Raw genomic sequence first — 17,644 nt, 5'->3', positions numbered from 1 at the left:
GAGAGCCTGCGCCTTCTCTTCTCCTGCGGCCGGGGAAAGAGGGCCAGCCCCGAGCCTGTCCTGGAGGGCTTTTTAGGCCTGGATACCCCCCCCCGTCAGCCCAGGACCAGGCACTGCAGCTCCGCAGCAGGAGGGAATCCTCTGGACCTTCGATTTTCTCGGCTTGCCAACGAGGCTTGCAAACTTGCTCCTATCAGGGAAGCAGCATCTTTTGGGACAGGCTCTGAGCAATTGCATGCTTCGGGGAAGGAGCACGGAGGCCTGCAAGCAGGCAGGCAGGCAGGCAGGCAGACGCTGGGCAGCACGAACTAAGCGGCGAGCAAAACCCTGAAACCTTTCGCGTTTATTTGCAAAGAAGAAGTGAAAGCTGGTCCAGCTGGTCGTCGGGGTGCGGAACTGCCAAGCCTTACTCACCGGCAATGTTGAAGCTTCCCACGCCGACCGGTAGGTCTTCCGTGCCACTCCGCTCGGACCGCCGGCTTCTTGCTACAGGGCTGTCTCCCTCCGGAGCTCTCTTTCCCCCCCCCCGTCTATGTCGAGCCCATGGCAAACAGCGTCCCACAAACCAAAGAAGTTGAACCAATCAATTCAAACTTCTTTTGTGAGAAGTTTGAATTGATTAGTTCAACTTTTTTAGTCCTATTTTTTTGGGGGGGGGGGCACTGCACGTGGCTGGGAGCTGCAGGAGATGGCTGAAAGAGCCACATGCGGCTCCGGAGTCGCGGGTTGCCAACCCATGGACTAGTCGTACATGTAGAAACAAGTTCTTAGTTTTGATAGAAGCTCAATTTCACTGTAATTAAGATGACTTGCTGGTTTATTAAAGTAATACTAATCTTCAGTAATATTAATTACTCAAGCCAAGTTCTTGATGAATGCATCAAGTATTCCAAGGGACATTTATGAAATGGCCTGTGGGCAGTCCCTGATGATCACTATAGTGATAATATTTCACTCCAAATCAATAGTTTCATATGCATGTTAGAACAATATTGGGGATAATGTGGAATCTTGTGGAGCTCCACAGTTTCATTGCTGTAAGGCTGACATATGATCATCTAGTGCTAGTTTCTGTAGACAGCCTTATAGTTGGAAGTGAACACTGTACCTCCAGATCTCATTCTATAGAATTGTCTAGAAGTATACCATGGTCATTCCAAAGGTGCTTTTTCACAAGGCCTCTAGACTTTCTTGTTTTTCTTTGAAGACATTTCGCTTCTCATCCAAGAAGCTTCTTCAGCTGTGACTGGATGGTGGGGAATGGAAGAATTTATACTCCTTGAAGACAGCTGGTCATTTGCATTCTTTTAGAGAGTTGTTGGTGTTACCTGAAGGCTTAATCTGTGTCATCAAGGTCACCTGAGAGTGCAAATGGATGTGGAGCCTTCTTGGAACTGTTGAGAGGACTATGTTGTAGACTGAAGATAGATGATGTCGCATCCCTCCCCCTCTTTTGAGAGAGGGCTGTTCAAGTTTGACATAGATGGCCTCTTTCAGACCAGCTTTCCTCTCTGTTCAAAATGTGGACTTTGCTGTCTTCGAAAGAGTGGCCTTTCTCTTTTAAATGCAGATGGACTGCTGAATCTTGTCCTGATGGGTTTGTTCTTCTATGTTGTGCCATACATTTATGAAGTGGTTGTTTTGTTTCCCCAATGTACAAATCTGCACATGGCTCACTGCATTGTACTGCATTTACCACATTGCTCAGTTTGTGTCTGGGTGGGGTTTTTTATAAGTTTTACTAATTTTTTAAAATTACAATCTTTAGAGCTTAGTAAACAACATGTTGTCTGGGTTCACATGTTTAACATTAACTTCTTCAATATACATCTATTCAGTACTGCACAATCCAGTATTTCTTCCTTAATCTTCCTTTCTTCCCCATTTTTTTCCTTTTCCCCTCATTAAATAATTACAATTCTTAATACTATTTATATATACAAAATTAGATATAGACATCTTTATCATATTTTACTAATATTATACAAATAATAATATCAATTCATAAGTCAATATCCTGTTTTTGTGCTCTTATTAAAGTTTGATTTCCCATCAGTATTTAAAGTATCTTTGTCATTTATGATTTTCTCAATATTAATTACATTTATATCGCTAAAAAATTTATTCATACCAATCCTCCTCTTATTTTCAAATTTCCTATATCAAAAGAAGAAGAAAAAATTATATTTTAATTCTAAATCATATCTTCCATTATAAAAATCTAGTTATATCTAAGGGTCATCCGTTCTTTTAATCATATTCAACCAGTTATATTAAACAGATAGTGCCCGCTCTGATAGATCAAATCTTCTGTGTTTTTTAAAATCTAACTCTTTTTTTCTTTCTTTGCCAAGCAGCTTTCTGGGCCAAGGCAATTAAATCGCCCAAGAATTTTCTTTCTATTTTTGTGAAAGCTGCGTGGCATGAGAAAGACAATTTAGGTAGAGTATTTTTGGGGAGGAACTCCACCCATCCACATTCCCTAGACATTTCCCCTGCCCACTCTATGTTCCATTTTCTAGAATCTTCTTCCTTGTCATCAGGTATATTTTGGAGAAAGGAATAAAGAGTCTTTTGTATTTTCATTGTTATAGGTGGGTATTGCAGTATTTTATTTGTGTATGGCAGTCCATATTTCCCTTCTCCTATCTCCTCCATCTCTAGGTCTATTTCTTCTGCTTCACCCTCTGTTTCTGGTTTATTTGTTCATACTTTATAGACATTGTCTGGGAGCTTTCCAATTGTAGTTTCAATTTGGAGATTTGGTCCTTTATATCATCTAGATTATTTTTGGTCTCATTATGGTTTCTTTTTATGTCCTCTTTATGTGCAAGAATTGTTTGACGAATTTGCTGTAGCATAGAGTGTTTCCTTTTGAAAGCTATTTGTTTTTTCTTGAGGCATCATTCCTAGAAATCCTCTACTATCACCAATCTCAGTAAGAGTGGAACAAAATTTCCTCTAGTTCTAGTCTTTATATATGGCCTTTATAATCCAGTCCTAATAGCAATATTTTATAGTAATCCTTTGTCTCAGGTGTCCTGAAAATTATCAGTGAGGCAAGGTTGTAATCCACAGTGTTCCCAGTGTTCAAAATGTTCATGATTCCTGCAGCCAGATATATTCAAAAGTCAAAATTTTCTTTCTCTCCCACTAGTTCTTGAGATTAAAAGTCCAAGCTCAGTAGGCATTTATAGTCTATGAAGGTCAGGATGATAAATATGCCAAAATATTTTCCTTTATTGCCAGCTGTTCTCCCTTAAGCTGAAAATTACTAAGCAGCCAAGGTGCTAGTTATAGTGCTGTACTGAAATCCACCACTAGATGTCATTCAAAGTCCATTTTCCACTCTTAAAACAAAGGGTTGATTTCTTATATTTCTTATATTTCACTCAATAGTTTTTTCCCCAAAGAGAAAATCTTAACAATTATTTCAGTTCTCAGATTTATCAAAACTGTAGCTTTGTATTACTTTCACTTCAGTATTGTGTATTTCTGTCTCCCATAAAAAAATTAAAATGCCGCTTCCATTCACATCCAGAGGTTTTAAGCTTCTTGGGAGCCTTTCCCAGGAAATTCAGTTGTGAAATGGTAAAGAAAGGATCAATATTCTCACCCAGTCCAGACATGCTGTTTACAATGTGCTTTTATTCTTCTGTTGTCAGCAGCTGATGGTTGGCCGCAGAGGTGTCGCCAGTCTTTCCCCTGCTGGTTTAAAGGGCTTCCATGGATCGAACAGAGAGACCACTGTATCTCCATGATCAACAAGGCACTCCTTCATCTTTTTGGCAACTTTAGGCCCTTTTCAGGGCCCCCAGCAGGGCAAAATAGGGTGCGGAAGGCAGAGCTCTGCCTTTCTGCATCCCGTTTGCCACATCGCAAAACCAGAAGTTTTGTGTCTGGGTGTTTTATCCTTGGGATGGACAAGCTTCTACTTCAGTGTATTCTTGGGTTTGAAGTGTGCACATAAGTTGTGTTGGCCGAAGATCCTCCTGAGCTTTTCTGATATTCCTGTAATGTATAGAGAGAATGTATTTTTCAAAGAGAAAAAAGAAAGTCCAGTTGCCTCGTGAAAAAGCACCTTTGGGATAACCGTGACTGGATGACTGAGAATCTCCATGGTCGGTGGAATGAAAAGTCACCCTTATATCATCCCTCCAAAATAAATCATTCATAGATGGCCAAGGCTGATCCAGTCCACAATAGCTCTGAACTCTAGTGGATTGGCTCCAGTTAATCAGTTTCTCAGAAGAGTATCTGCATCTATACGACATCTATCCTTAAAAATGGATGTTAACTGAATTGTAATTGTGAAGATTTAAGGGACCAGAGTAAGCTTCATAAATGGCACAGTAATGAATTGTTCAAGGCTCTAGCATTTAACACTTTTTCAAAAATGTTTTATTACACTGTGGATTTATCCAATCCCCTCATATCTAGACTGAGATATACTGAGAGCCAATTTGGTCTAGTGGTGAAGGCACCAGGTAAGAAACCAGAAAACTGTCAGTTCTAGCCCCACCTTAGGCACAAAACCAGCAGGGTGACCTTGGACCAATCGCTTTCTCTCAGCCCAACTCACCTCACAGGGTTGTTGTTGTTGTGGGGAAATTAGGAGAAAGAAGAACTATTAGGTATGTTCATTATCTTGAATTACTTATAAAGCAATAAAAGTGGGATTTTAAAAAAGTCTAAATCTAGATAATAATTGTCAACTATAAAGAGCAGGGGTTAAAAAGACACTGGTCCAATGAACCAGTAAAGAAAAAATGCCTTGTTTTCCTCTTTGGGTCTCAAGAGTTGCAAATAATCCCAGAAAATCTAATCAGGTGGAAGCTGCACTGCCACTGACTCATTTCTGTTTGCAAGTAGACCTGGCTGCTGTGCATTCTTGCTGGTTTTTTAATCAGCTCTTGAAAAAGGGGAATATGACAGCACCACCCCACACAAGCCATTAGACCCAATATGGCAAGTTATCACAGAAGCACTTCCAAGCAGTTCCTATGCTAAACGAGAGCTCTAGGATGAAATGCCTTCAAAAGACAATAGCATAGGTTAATTTTAAAGTAGGCAGATTGCTCATATTGGATAATTTATATCAGGACTGTTTAGTGCACTGGCTCTATGGATAGGTAATGGTCTGGTTTTCATTGCTTCAGATAGGTATGATCCCTGGCAGGCCTAGATAAAATGCCAACTAGGGTGGGCAGCTCAGCAGCAGATGGACCAAAACTCTGTTGGAATATTAAAGAAATAAAATAATAAAGTAAATTCCTCTCCATATTTTCAGAGTTGGAAAGAAAACTGATCCAGGAAAAAGAGAGGGAGGGAGGGAGAGAGAGAGAAAGAGGGAGAGAGAGAGAGACAGACAGACAGACCTAGAATTAAAAGTTTGATGGTGGCAATACTATAATGCTGCTACATTTTTACCATCCTCACACTGAGATGTTTATTTAGAACTCTTCAGTTTCCAATCCACAATTAAATAAATTTTTAGCCAAAATAAGGATGTTTTGGTGGAATTCTCCTCTTGTATTTTCCTTAGTACTAAGGCTAAATATGATGGGTCTGGCTAGAGAAGCAAAGAATTGTGTCTGCCTGGTCTTAGTATAATGATCCCATGGCCCTTTCTTCACCATAAAGCCACCAGTAAAATATTCCTTACTCCTCTGTGGTGAAAAGTCTCCCTGTGGAGACAATTTTAATTGTGGTTGTGGTCTTGGGTTACTGCAAATCTTGGAGGAAACTACAGGTTGGTATGGTAAATATTACATGAACTGTGGTACACAGATGTTTTCCTGTAGGTTTTTTTTTCTTGCTGCTGAGAATAACGTTTCAAGCAGCCTTCCAAATAGCTGAAACTGCAGTTCCCAGGATTTTTAACCAACAGAGCCAGATGGAATTTTGGAAGGTGTCAGATGAGAGACGGCTGCTTTAAAATCTGATGAGGGTTACTGCTTTGTGCCCAATGAGATGAGACTGATGGAGTTCTGGGGGGAAAGAAGGGGAGAATTTTTTTTTTAAATGGGTCTGTCTATCAATGGCTTCTGCAGAGAGAGAATGATGATAAGAATAAATCCTATTCGGTTTGTATTGTTTAAAAACAACACAGACATTTTCTCTTTTAAGTTAGGATTAGTGAATTCAAATAATGGGAGCATCATGTTGTAATGTTCTAATCAAAAAGATGTAAGCAAACTTCTTCAGGAGAAAGGAAAGAGGCACAGCTCCCTCCCCCTCCCACATGGCTGCAGTTGCTAAGGGAGCTGCAAATCAGCACAGTGTCATTTAATGGAAAATATACTTCCGCTGATAATTGCTCTGAAGCAGGTTGAGGCTGAATATTACTTTCAAGGACCTCCACTTGCCTAGTTTAAAATAAGAGAAGACAGTATAAAGGATTGTAACATGGTTAAACACATCAGCAGCTACATAGAAGAGACTGAGCGTCGTTGGTGGGCTGCCAACACATTATATTTAAATGGCTTATATAAAAGGCAGGAATATGAGGAAAATACGGTGCAACTACTACGTTGAGATTACAGCATGTTCTACTGGCTTTTTGGTTGTTGTGAGCCTTCTCTTTCCAAACTTTTGGTGCTCACATTTTGTCCTGGTTGATTTTTTTTTTTTACTGCTATTTAAAATATTGTATTGTCTGCTAACTATAGGTAGAATCCTTGGCTGAAGCATGGAACTGCTAATGAAGGTGGTTTCTAGGGTGGACCTTTGCATTTAGAAAAATTAAAAAAGGAAAACAAGGACAAGAAAACCTTTAAAAAACAAGCCTGGGATATAGTTCCTAATGAAATCTTTAAATAAGTGAAAGAAAAGAAAGACACCTCAGTGGGTTAACAGGGAAATCCTGTTAAGAATAGTAACAATGGCTTTTTTATTTATACTGAGTTTATTTAAGTACTAGTATAATATATATATTGGTGGCAAGTTTATGAAAAATGTGATGACAACCTTGAAAAGGCAAATTTGCTATCTATTTAATAGATCCTTCCCCATCTTTTCCCCAATGGTATAGTCCTCATCTGCTTTGATGCATAACAATGCATCAAAACAGATGAGGACTATACCATTTATGCGGTCCAATAATGTTGCTGGGGCTGGTCCGGGTTCTTTTCTTGCCTTGAGTGGCATTTTGGGCGGTGTTGAGTTCAGCCAGAAGTTTCAAGGCCTGAAGACCTTTCAGCAGCTGCTAGTGTGTTGCCATTCCTTGATCTTTGGGATGTCCCAAAACTCTCCTGAATCCCCCTTTACATCTTCTGTTCCTCTTCTAGAGAGTCCCCAAGTAAGTGTGGGTGATGGCACAACAAAATAGGGGGAGAACCCATTTCTCTGCCCTATTCCAGTTTTTCGTTGCACAAATATATTTGGATTTAATGGGTGGAAAAGTCCCGCCTGAGCCATGAAAGCCAGATGGGTAACTTTGGGCCAGCCATTCTCTCTTAGCCCAACCCACCTCACTGGATGGTTGTTATGGGGAAAATAGGAAGAGAGGGGTGTTTTGAATATATTCGTCACCTTGAAATATTTATGAACAATAATTAAAACTGAATATAAATAAAATCAATAAATACAATCACGTTCCGTACTTGTCAAACATTGTATAGTAAATATAATGGTAGCCTTGAATTAACAAGAGGAACTTTAAAGGTACTTGTTGAATGTCTCTCTGTTGTTGTTTAATCATTCCTGTAGGTAAGTGGAAGAGCTGTAGAACGCAGCTATTCTGTCCCCATGGTTAGTAGTTATTATTGCCAATCACTCTTGACTAGAAAATGGTATTCAGTTCATCTGCAGAGCCAAATAAAATTAGCTGCAAGTGATCATGACATTACATTATTTATGTTCCACCTTTTTAAATACACCACCAAGCAGAGCTAAACAATAATTAGAACTGACTCTAGAGTGCTCTTGGAAAAAGTCTCTATAATAACAGCAGAAACAGGTCAGAAAATAAAACAAATATCAGACCTCAGAGGCACCCAACCAAACCCATCAAAAAATTGGCTAAAGAAATATTTTTTGTGTCATATGGCATAATCCTGTGAGAGAGGCTGAGGGGCAAAATTGGTCATCATTTCTGAGGCTGAACTTCCTTCATATCTGCAATATAGAGAAAATCCTTATTAAACTTATTATTATAAGTTTAAAATTATGAGCAGGAGATAAGATAATGAGAGGCAGATTCTTACTACATCCTGTTCTCTGAAGTATTTTAGTGCTATAGAGGTCATAAATCCTCCAAAGCTGCACTTTGCAGAAATCTTGCAAGCATATCTTCTTTGAAAAGATACATAAATGTAACAGCCTGGAAGGATATCAATGTTCCTAAGAGTCCAATAGATTTTTAAAACCTAAAATTATATTTAAACTTTATTCTTGGAAGCACATGAAAATGATGTATTTGTACCACGCTTTCTAAAACCTAAAGAGGCAAAGTCTGTTTTCTCACAATGCTCAGTGTGCTGATCTGGTTCCAAGCTAAAGGAATGGAGAATGACGAAAGGAGAATATTAAGCTGTGGCAATTCATCCTTCATGTGTCTGAAAATGGAACCTGTTGGGATACGAATAGCGTGACCGCTATGTATCACAAAAATAAAAGAACGAAGAGTATAAACCTGTAGAATATCTGCATGATAAATTTCCATCTATATTAGACCAGTGGTCCTTCCTTTCCTTGTTTTTGGCTGTTTTCCTTGTTCTCTTCTGCTGCTGGTGTCCATGGCTTCTTCCCTTTCTCTCCCCAAGTCACACAGCCCTAATCAAAACATCCCCATTCCCTGCACAAACCTAAATTATTCCCTGCATGGCCCAGACAACTGTTATGTATGTTATGATCCAAAAGCAGCTGTTCTTGAAACAGTTTGTTCACAGAATATTTTGCACATCTCTAGCACAAAGGCTGTTAACAGTAAAGGCTTCTGTTGCAGTCCTTAGCACCAACATATAATAGATGACATCTATGCTTTCTTGAAAAGTAATTTGAAGCCCGAGTTTTTAATTTGGAATTGGGAGAATATATTCAATGAAGAAAAAAAAATTTGTAATCTGTCAACACCCTTCTGGTATTCATTTCACACCAGATTAGTCTGTTGACAAACCTTTTCTCTCCTTCAGAATGCTTCAGAAGAAATAGGGAATTCATTAGACGTGCAAGCTATGTGTAAAAGAGCACTAGAATGAAATATTTTAGTGTGTTGGAGTGTTATTTCTTTTCTAAGAGGCACTTCTGATGAAAAGGAAATAATTAAAACAGGGTTGCAGATGTATGGTTTTTTTTTATTTCATTTAGTTGACAAAGGCAGGTTTATTATGATATATAGAGCTGCAGGAGCTTGAATAAATCCCAGCATTCAGCATGGCGTGTTTCTCATTGTGCAGTCTTTAATTAAATTTTCATTTTTTAATAACCACCTCTGAATGTGCTTTAAGCCACTACAGTAAGTGAAAAGCACACACTAAAGGACCGAAATTGGATCCAGTTTCTATTGAACATAGTAGGGTAAGTCTTGGATTGAGACTTAAGTTGTAATTGTAAGTTTATAGGAAGTGGAATTCTCTATTACTTCTTCTGGTGACATCCCCTCAAATCTTCTCATAAATTCTCTATCATGTGGAATGGGCCTGTAAGTGAAAGGAGGTAACTCCCAAAAAGAAGGTAGAAACGTCTCTCACAAGTAGAGTTCTACTGAATTTCTAATAGGGATTTCAATTTCACCTTGTGGAGGCTACACTGAATAGCAGGGCTCTAATGGAAGATTTCTCCTGAGATTTGAAAAATGGAATAAATCTTCAAATATTATCATTTTAAGTAATTGCTTTAAGAAATTTGCCATAGGACCTGACTCTTGATCTCAAAGTTACTTGGTTATTCTCAACAAATGTAGCCTCCATTTTCACCATCTGAGTAGTTAAGAGCATTGGTTCCTTGGCCTTTATGTAGACTGTATATGGAAAAGAGGCATAACTGTACAGTGATTCCCCAGCATCAGTTATGACAAAATATTTTTCTCTTTTTAATAAGCAGGCATCAGGTTTATTATCATATGATCTTGAAATAAATTGTTTTCTGGTTCATGTTGATCTTATTGCAATTTATTTATTTATCAAAACGGTACAGCCAAATTTATATTCATATGGAAATTATGAAAGTATTTATATTGTGCTTTATAAATAAATAAATAAACCATTTGTATTCTGTCCAAAAAGCACCAACATGTTATTAAAATACAGTCCTTCTAGAAATTAGGAAAATGAATGAAAATGGGAAGATTATGGGGAGGGGGGCTTTTGCAAAAGGACAAACTGCATATATCAGCTGTAGCAGAGTAGGTAAGGTTAACTTCCTTGAAGGTAAAGGTAAAATTTTCCCTGTTCAGTCATTTCCAACTCTAGGGGGTAGTGCTCATCTCTGTTTTAATAGCCAAGGGAGCCAACGTTGTCCAAAGACATTTCCATGGTGATGTGGCCAGCATGGCAATATGCCAGAGGTAGGCAACCTTGACTCTTTTATGACTCATGGACTTCAATTCTCAGAATAATTCTGGGAATTGAAGTCCACAAGTCATAAAAGAGCCAAGGTTGCCTACCGCTGCTACTGTGTATACAAAGGCACATGGAACACTGTTACCTTCCCACTGAAGTGGTACTTGTTTATCTACTTATATTTTCATGCTTTCGAAATGCTAGGTGGGCAGGAGTTAGGATAAGAAATGGGAGCTCACCTCGTTGCACAGCGCTTGGATCTCAAACCCAGGCAGTCAGGTTTCCAGCTGAGAAGCTCAGCATCTTTAACCACTGAGCCATCACACCCCCTCCTTGAAGGTATTCTGAAACAGCATTACAAATGCTTCTCATTGTGATTGTACAGCTTGCTTTAAGTGCCTGTTCTTATGTGCAATTGGAATAGGAAGCCATTCTCTTTCCTGGGGTTTTTTAATGTGCTCCACAATGTTGCATTAATGAAATCACTGAAAGAACTAAGTGATGGTTTACATTACATGTTCTGGTGGACTTAGTCAATAGTCAATAGTATTTATTCACTCAGCCCATCACACAGAAATCTTTGATGTATTTCAGAAAGTACATTTCTTTACTAATTAAAGTATTTTTCAACATAATTTCAAAATTCATATATGTTCCCTACATCTCATCATTTTTATAATCGCTACTATGATTACCCATGCTATAATGTTTTAGTTACATGCTACAATATTGACCAAAGTTGGATTACTACCAAATTCCTTTCTGTTATTGTATAAAGTGTTCATTGATCTCTGTGATTCTAGGAGATACTATCTTATGCTTTAGGCAATACAGTATGAGAAATATATCCTATAATCAAAATGTTACTTTTCAGAATCTTTTTGCAATACTGAAATAATTGCAGTGGTCAGTTGAAGCCACATTTATAGAACAACTATGAAAAATGTTATCTTTTCCAAGATTTAGGTGCAATTTTAATGCTAGTATAGAGACACATGTTTAGATTCTAATTAAAAGGTCTTAGTTCATTTTTCTATAATTCATACGTTTCATTGTATCCCTGATATATGTGTATTTATTGTGTCATGGTTTCACATATATCTCAGAACGTCACTGATTCTCACTATATTCTAAACTGGTATCAATCAAATTTGAATGCATTGAGCACAACAAAAGTTATTTCAGATATTTGAAAGAAGTCATGTAAACACTGTAAGACCAAAGTTCACACAACCCGCTCCGCCATTATTTCCTTAATCATTGATTAGATTGACACAAGATGCCAAACCACAATATATGGTTTACAGACTACAGAGATTTTGTTTACACTGCACACTGACCCACAATCCCATCATGGCTTAAATACATGATGTTTAAATCCAGGCATTATCAAACTTGGTTGTTTTGCTGAAAATTCATTAGCAACCAAACGGTCTTCTAGAGAAAATCATTAGGAATTTCCCTGATATATAATTGTTACTACAGTAACCTAACTGGACAGCATTGCTGCTATTATCTGCTATACATAGTTCAACCCTGATTTGACAAAATTACTTGGATGTGATTCCAGCATTTGAAAATAGGAAGAGCCAGAAGTTATAAAATGCAGGGCTTTTTTTCTCATAGAATGTCCAGAATGGAGTTCCGGCACCTTTTTTGGATGGAACCTTATAGGGTAGGCAAGGCGGGTTGTATGATGTGTGTGAGTTCCGGCACCTTTTTTTTTTTTTTTAGAAAAAAAGCACTGATAAAATGTATCTTCAAAGCACAGCTTACAACTCAGCTTTGCTTTCAAAAAGTTAGAAAACTCATATAGAAAATCTATATGAAGGTGAGCTTTCTAAGAAAACCATTTTTGTTCCTAAGAAAATATCCTATTAGATGCATTGTTTAAAATTCTGGTTTATATCAGACTGATATCAGTAGTGAGTAAATGACCATGTGATAGTAGCATTTTGGGGCACTGTTTGTGAACAAAATCTCTGTCATACATAAAACTATTTCAGATGTCCCTAGTGCACTCAATTGGATTGCCAGATAAGGTCATACAAATACATATTCTGTCTCAGCATACATGATGTGGGAACGTTTTATTGCCAAGTTTGTAAAAGGTTATCTCCAGTTTCTCTCCTTATACTTTTTGAAAGAAGTGGAAAGAACAGTTCTTTGTCTCTAAAACATTGTTTAGAGATCAATTTGACTTTCAATATATCCTAACATTGGCATTTTATGAAAACTGAATTTCGCAAAGAGTTGTAAGGGACCATTATAATCGAATTTGTTATCTAGCTAAGCAGAATATTTTTATGCAGAAAATGTGCTTGACATCTCTTTCACTCTGTGTCTGTCCATAAAACATAACATACACACACTCATATATACACAAATTCTTATTCTGTCTTTGCTTTTAACTCTCCCCTATCTAAAAATTAACAGAACTAACAAAAGCCTTTGTTCTAAGTATGTGTTATATATGTTGTTTCACGTGACTTGACTTTAAAATTAGTGGTTTTCCATATTTGCTACTTCCTTTACTTTAAAATAACTCCCTTCTCATTATCTTTGTTTTCTTGTAAATCTATGTCCCTAATAAACAAGGATAAAAGTACAATTAACTTGTCAGGTGGTATTACTTTTCTGGAAATAGATAAGGATGAAGATGAAAAAAATCAAGCCATTTAGACAATAATCAAAAGTATGGCTGTGAGGTAGAAAATGTAGGCAGATGAGAATGCATGTTCAATTTGGAAGTATGGCCCCATCTATTTTTTTAATATATTAAAGAATTAAATCTGATAGCTAAAGTAGGAGGCAGAATAAGTGGTGGGATAGCTGTTGGAAGGAAGGTATTTGGAGGAAGTAAATGGCTAAGGGAAGCAAGGGCAGAAAAATACTGAGTTGCATAAATGCTAATCAGCTGGAGTTCATGCGAAAAGATAAAGGGATATGTTCTGTTGACAAGGTGAAAATAACTATGGCAAGAACAAATATTGAGAGTTAGAAAGCGATGAGGACATAATGGACTGAAAAGCCCAAACTAGTGAAATTAGATGATAAAAGGCATAAAGAAAATAACAACGGACTCAGATAACATGGGCCTTGATTAAAATTAAGGAGAATTCAGCAGTAGGTTCAGCAGGAGAGTTATAGGTCCTGGAAAAGTGTGAAGCAGGTTGATAAGGTAATAGAAAGTTGCTAAATCATACACTATAAGATGACTTTTGCAATTCCAACAGTTTGCAAGGGACAGAGGTGAACAAATCCTTGAACTGAACTCTTGCAAACAGATGCCTGTAAGTGAAACAGAGCGGGTGGAAATTCACCTATCATTCTGGGTTAATTGTTCTGCCCACAGGGTGAAGAAACACAATGGCTGTCATCAAAGATGGACTGAATCAAGCAAGGTGATGTGAGATACTAGTATCTCATCTTCCACCCAGCATTTTCAAATGAAGCCAAATGTTACTGTTTGGGAGCCCAAGCAAAAATCAGCAAACAGGGCTAAATTATTGGTACAAAAATGGAACATGAGAGCAGAAGTGCGGACATCAAAGCAAAACATCAAACAAGAGTAACAAAGCCAAGATGTTCATCTCCCATACAAAATAAAGCCAGAAAGCTTTGTCCTGGTTTGAAATTGGTCCAGTCGCAACTGAAAATTTTCCTTAAATATATTTTGAAATTAAAAGGATTATTAAAAGGATTTTTCTCCAGTAAATGTATTGCAGATCATATTGTCAAGTATATAAAGAAGATATAAAGAGACAAATGTATTAGTCTAGCGTGGGATAAAATTGCTGTAAAATATCCCATTGTCAACCCCTGAATGCTTTGTTCTGAATCTCCACTAAATTGATTAGCCTGGGGATATCTAAACTGTTTGGAAAATGATGATTTTAGAATTTAACATCTGCTTTTCTTTAAAAGGTTTCTTGAAAACTCAGCAAAGAACTTGTCCATAAATGAAATAGTGTGCTGTCAAAAGATTTTACTTTATCACTAATACAGTCCTTAAAGCAAGTATGTGTGTTTTTAGTTATCTCATGATAAAAATTCCTGGGAACCTTGATTTTTGCAGTTGCCACTTTAAAGTAGTATCTTGGGTTGTTATTTTTGCTGACAAATAAAAGAATTTGAATTTTTATTGAATTTTCAACATACCACAAAATGTAGCAATTGTCTCTCTATGCATAACAGGGAGTGATTCTTCCCTTAATGTCAAACCCTCTTTCTTTACTGTTTGACATCAAGAAAGGCACGTGGGAAACTAATGATCTTTAACTGCTAGCATGTATCTGTTTTTTTTTTCTAAGTACAGTATATTTATTACCATTAATGTTGCTGAAAATAAATATGCTTAGAGCATACTAAATAGGAATGGGTGAGCTCCTCCTATGTACTCATTCAGTTTGCCCAAACTGAGGGGTGAGGATCAAATTTTACTGAGAGGCTTTGGAAAGATGAAGCCTTGGGAAATAGCTTCTGTCACCATTATTTTTCTCCCTTTCCCAGATTGCTTCCAGTCACAAAATGTATCAGGAAGGAGGTCCAATATGGCAAAAGTTTCCTGTTCCCATGAACCATGTTATTTCCTGCAAATGGGGGAAGCATTGGAATTACAATTAGTCCTTGCTTACTGATCATTCATTTAGTGACCATTCAAAGTTACAATGGTGCTGAATAAAGAGATTTACCAGTCCTTGAAATTGGCTGTTGCAGTGTCCTGTGGTTATGTGATGGCAACAGATGCACATTTATGATGGATAGATGTAACACCCTGTAGTCATGGGGTTGCCATTTGTGACCGTCACAGCTAGCTTCCAATAAGCAAAGTCAGGCAGGAAATTGCAAGTTGCTGTCACTTGACATTGTATTTAATAACTGCATCCAGAACTGACAAACTGCCCTAGTTAGTCAGGTGCAGTCTCATGCTTTTTCACTTTATACCCATGTCACATAGTGACGGAATTGCTGGTCCCAATTGCGGTTGGTAAGCAAGAACTATGCGTTAGACTAAAGACATGAAAAATTAAAGGCTCAACAGATTAGCAGTTCAAGAAGCCTCTATATTTTATTTGTTTTTACTATTTTGCAGTTGTTAACCTAGTGGCATATATTAACCAAACCAGTCAAAAGTATATAGTACAATAAAAGATCATAATCCACAAAATAAATTATTCCCCTGGGACAAGCATAAAGTAATCCAGTGCTTCAGAGTACAATAAAGACAATAGCAAGAAAACTTGTTTAGATCACTAACTTTAAGATGCATGGACTTCAGTGCTCAGAATTCCTCAACTTAGAAGATGCTGGTTGGGAAATTTTGGAAGTTGAAGTCCATACATGTTAATATTCCTGCTTTGACAAAATATGCAGAACTGTCTGGTATTTTTAGAGTTAATTCAGATGACAGAGAAAAGGGAGGGGAAATAACAAAAGCTCAGGAACGGAAGTGAATCTCTGCCCTCTGGGCTAATTGGAAGATGTGACTTGTGACTGCAAGATAAGGGAGGGGTTTAGCAAGAAAAGTTAGATGCCAGCAAGAGGAATTCAGATTCTGGCATAAACCTCCATGATGTGCCGTCAATTTGTAACACTGTTAATAAAGGCTTTAGGATAAACATGCCTGGAAGTTCTTTGAAGTGTTTCATTAGTCGGAACCGTGACACTGAAATTGAGAAACAGTGGCTTAGATGCATACAACATTTAAATATATTAACACATCTGAGTGAACTGGAGGGTATTTGCCTGTTCCTTAAGAGATGTCAGAGAAAGCACCATGTTTTGCCCAGGAAAGAATTCTTCAACTAGGAATTTCTCCATAGGAAATATTTTCTCTCTCTTAGCCACATTCTTTAGCTTCAGTGGAGAACATATTTCTAGAAAAAAAAATATTTTAAGACAAAGCTATATTTGTGGTTCTTTTAGATATTGTACAGATGTCATAATGTATATAATATAAATATTCAATTTTAATTGGTACGTGGAATTGGTACGTCTAGGTTGTGTGATTATGTCCCTGATATGAAACACATCCTCATGGCCTTAGTATTTATACATGCTAAGTTAGTCACTGCTAGGTGCATGTAATCAATGATCAGTGTCATCCTGCTGAATGCCAAAGAATGTTTACTTCACAATTTTATTTTGAAAGTTTAGAGAAGGTAGCGCTAAAATACTCTTTTACATGTATTAAGATCACACATCTCGTTAGTTTAAGGAGGCACTGAATTACTAGAACTTTTAAGGTTTAATGTGGTAGTCCTATTAAGATTTACAAAATTTATTTCACTGCTTTAGTATAAAATTTCTTTGCTTGTTTATAACATGAAGATAATTTCTGAAGTGTGTTGATCTCACAGAAATGGGCAAATGGATACGCTACTCTAGAAGATATATTCAAGAAACGAGCTGGACATTACAGATAAGTGATACGTTTTGTTGTAATTTAAAATCAGCATTGAACAATATGTTATTAGAATGAAATTTATTTGGCAGAATGAAAAATAACAACCAGTGAAATTTAGTCAGAGAAAAATGACTGCACAATGATTAATAGACTTCCCATTTCACAAGAATTTAAGACAACTTACAATAATATTAATTAACAAAAATAACAATCTCAGCTATCCAAGTGAATGAGGCAACCCAGTCTCCATCAAACGCTTGATAGAAGAAGGTTTTTCAAGGACTTTCTAAAGGCAAAGTGGTTGAGGGTATTCTTTATTTTGGGGACCAAGGTTGTTGTGTCCCCACTCCTTTTACCTTTCATAGGTAGGGGCACTCAGCACTTGTCTTAAAGATTGCACAAGGTTGACTGTGTTGAGGTTGTGCGGATGATCTTGTGGGCCTAATATAATCTTGTTTTCAAAATATAGCAGTAAATTTCTTGCCCCCAAGCTGCTTACCATCTAAAATTTGACCCAAAAAATTGGAAAAGAAATGGAAATAAGATGAGATATAATGCTTCCTCAAGGATAGTCTGTATTTGGTCTTAGACTCCTTGATGCATGTAAAGAGTGAAATTGTTGCTTATTGCATTATTGTCTTTATTGTGATATTTTCCATTGTTCAGTAATGTGTATATCCTTTATTAAAACAATATTGTTTCTTTAAAAAAAACAAACTGCTTGTTTGTTTGT

At 37.2% G+C, this 17,644-nt stretch overlaps 1 protein-coding gene across 5 annotated transcripts in view; it reads left to right on the top strand.

Moving 5' to 3' along the window:
• B3GALT1 (beta-1,3-galactosyltransferase 1) overlaps positions 1 to 17,644 on the top strand; it is a 403,097-nt gene that overhangs the window by 37,313 nt on the left and 348,140 nt on the right. The window lies entirely within an intron of this gene.

This window comes from Crotalus tigris, unplaced genomic scaffold (genome assembly GCF_016545835.1).
Source record: "Crotalus tigris isolate CLP2741 ecotype Arizona unplaced genomic scaffold, ASM1654583v1 scf7180000020074.1721668, whole genome shotgun sequence".
NCBI lineage: Eukaryota > Metazoa > Chordata > Lepidosauria > Squamata > Viperidae > Crotalus > Crotalus tigris.
Note: the sequence above shows the minus strand (reverse complement) of the source record. Positions and strands in the feature narration are given on the sequence as shown.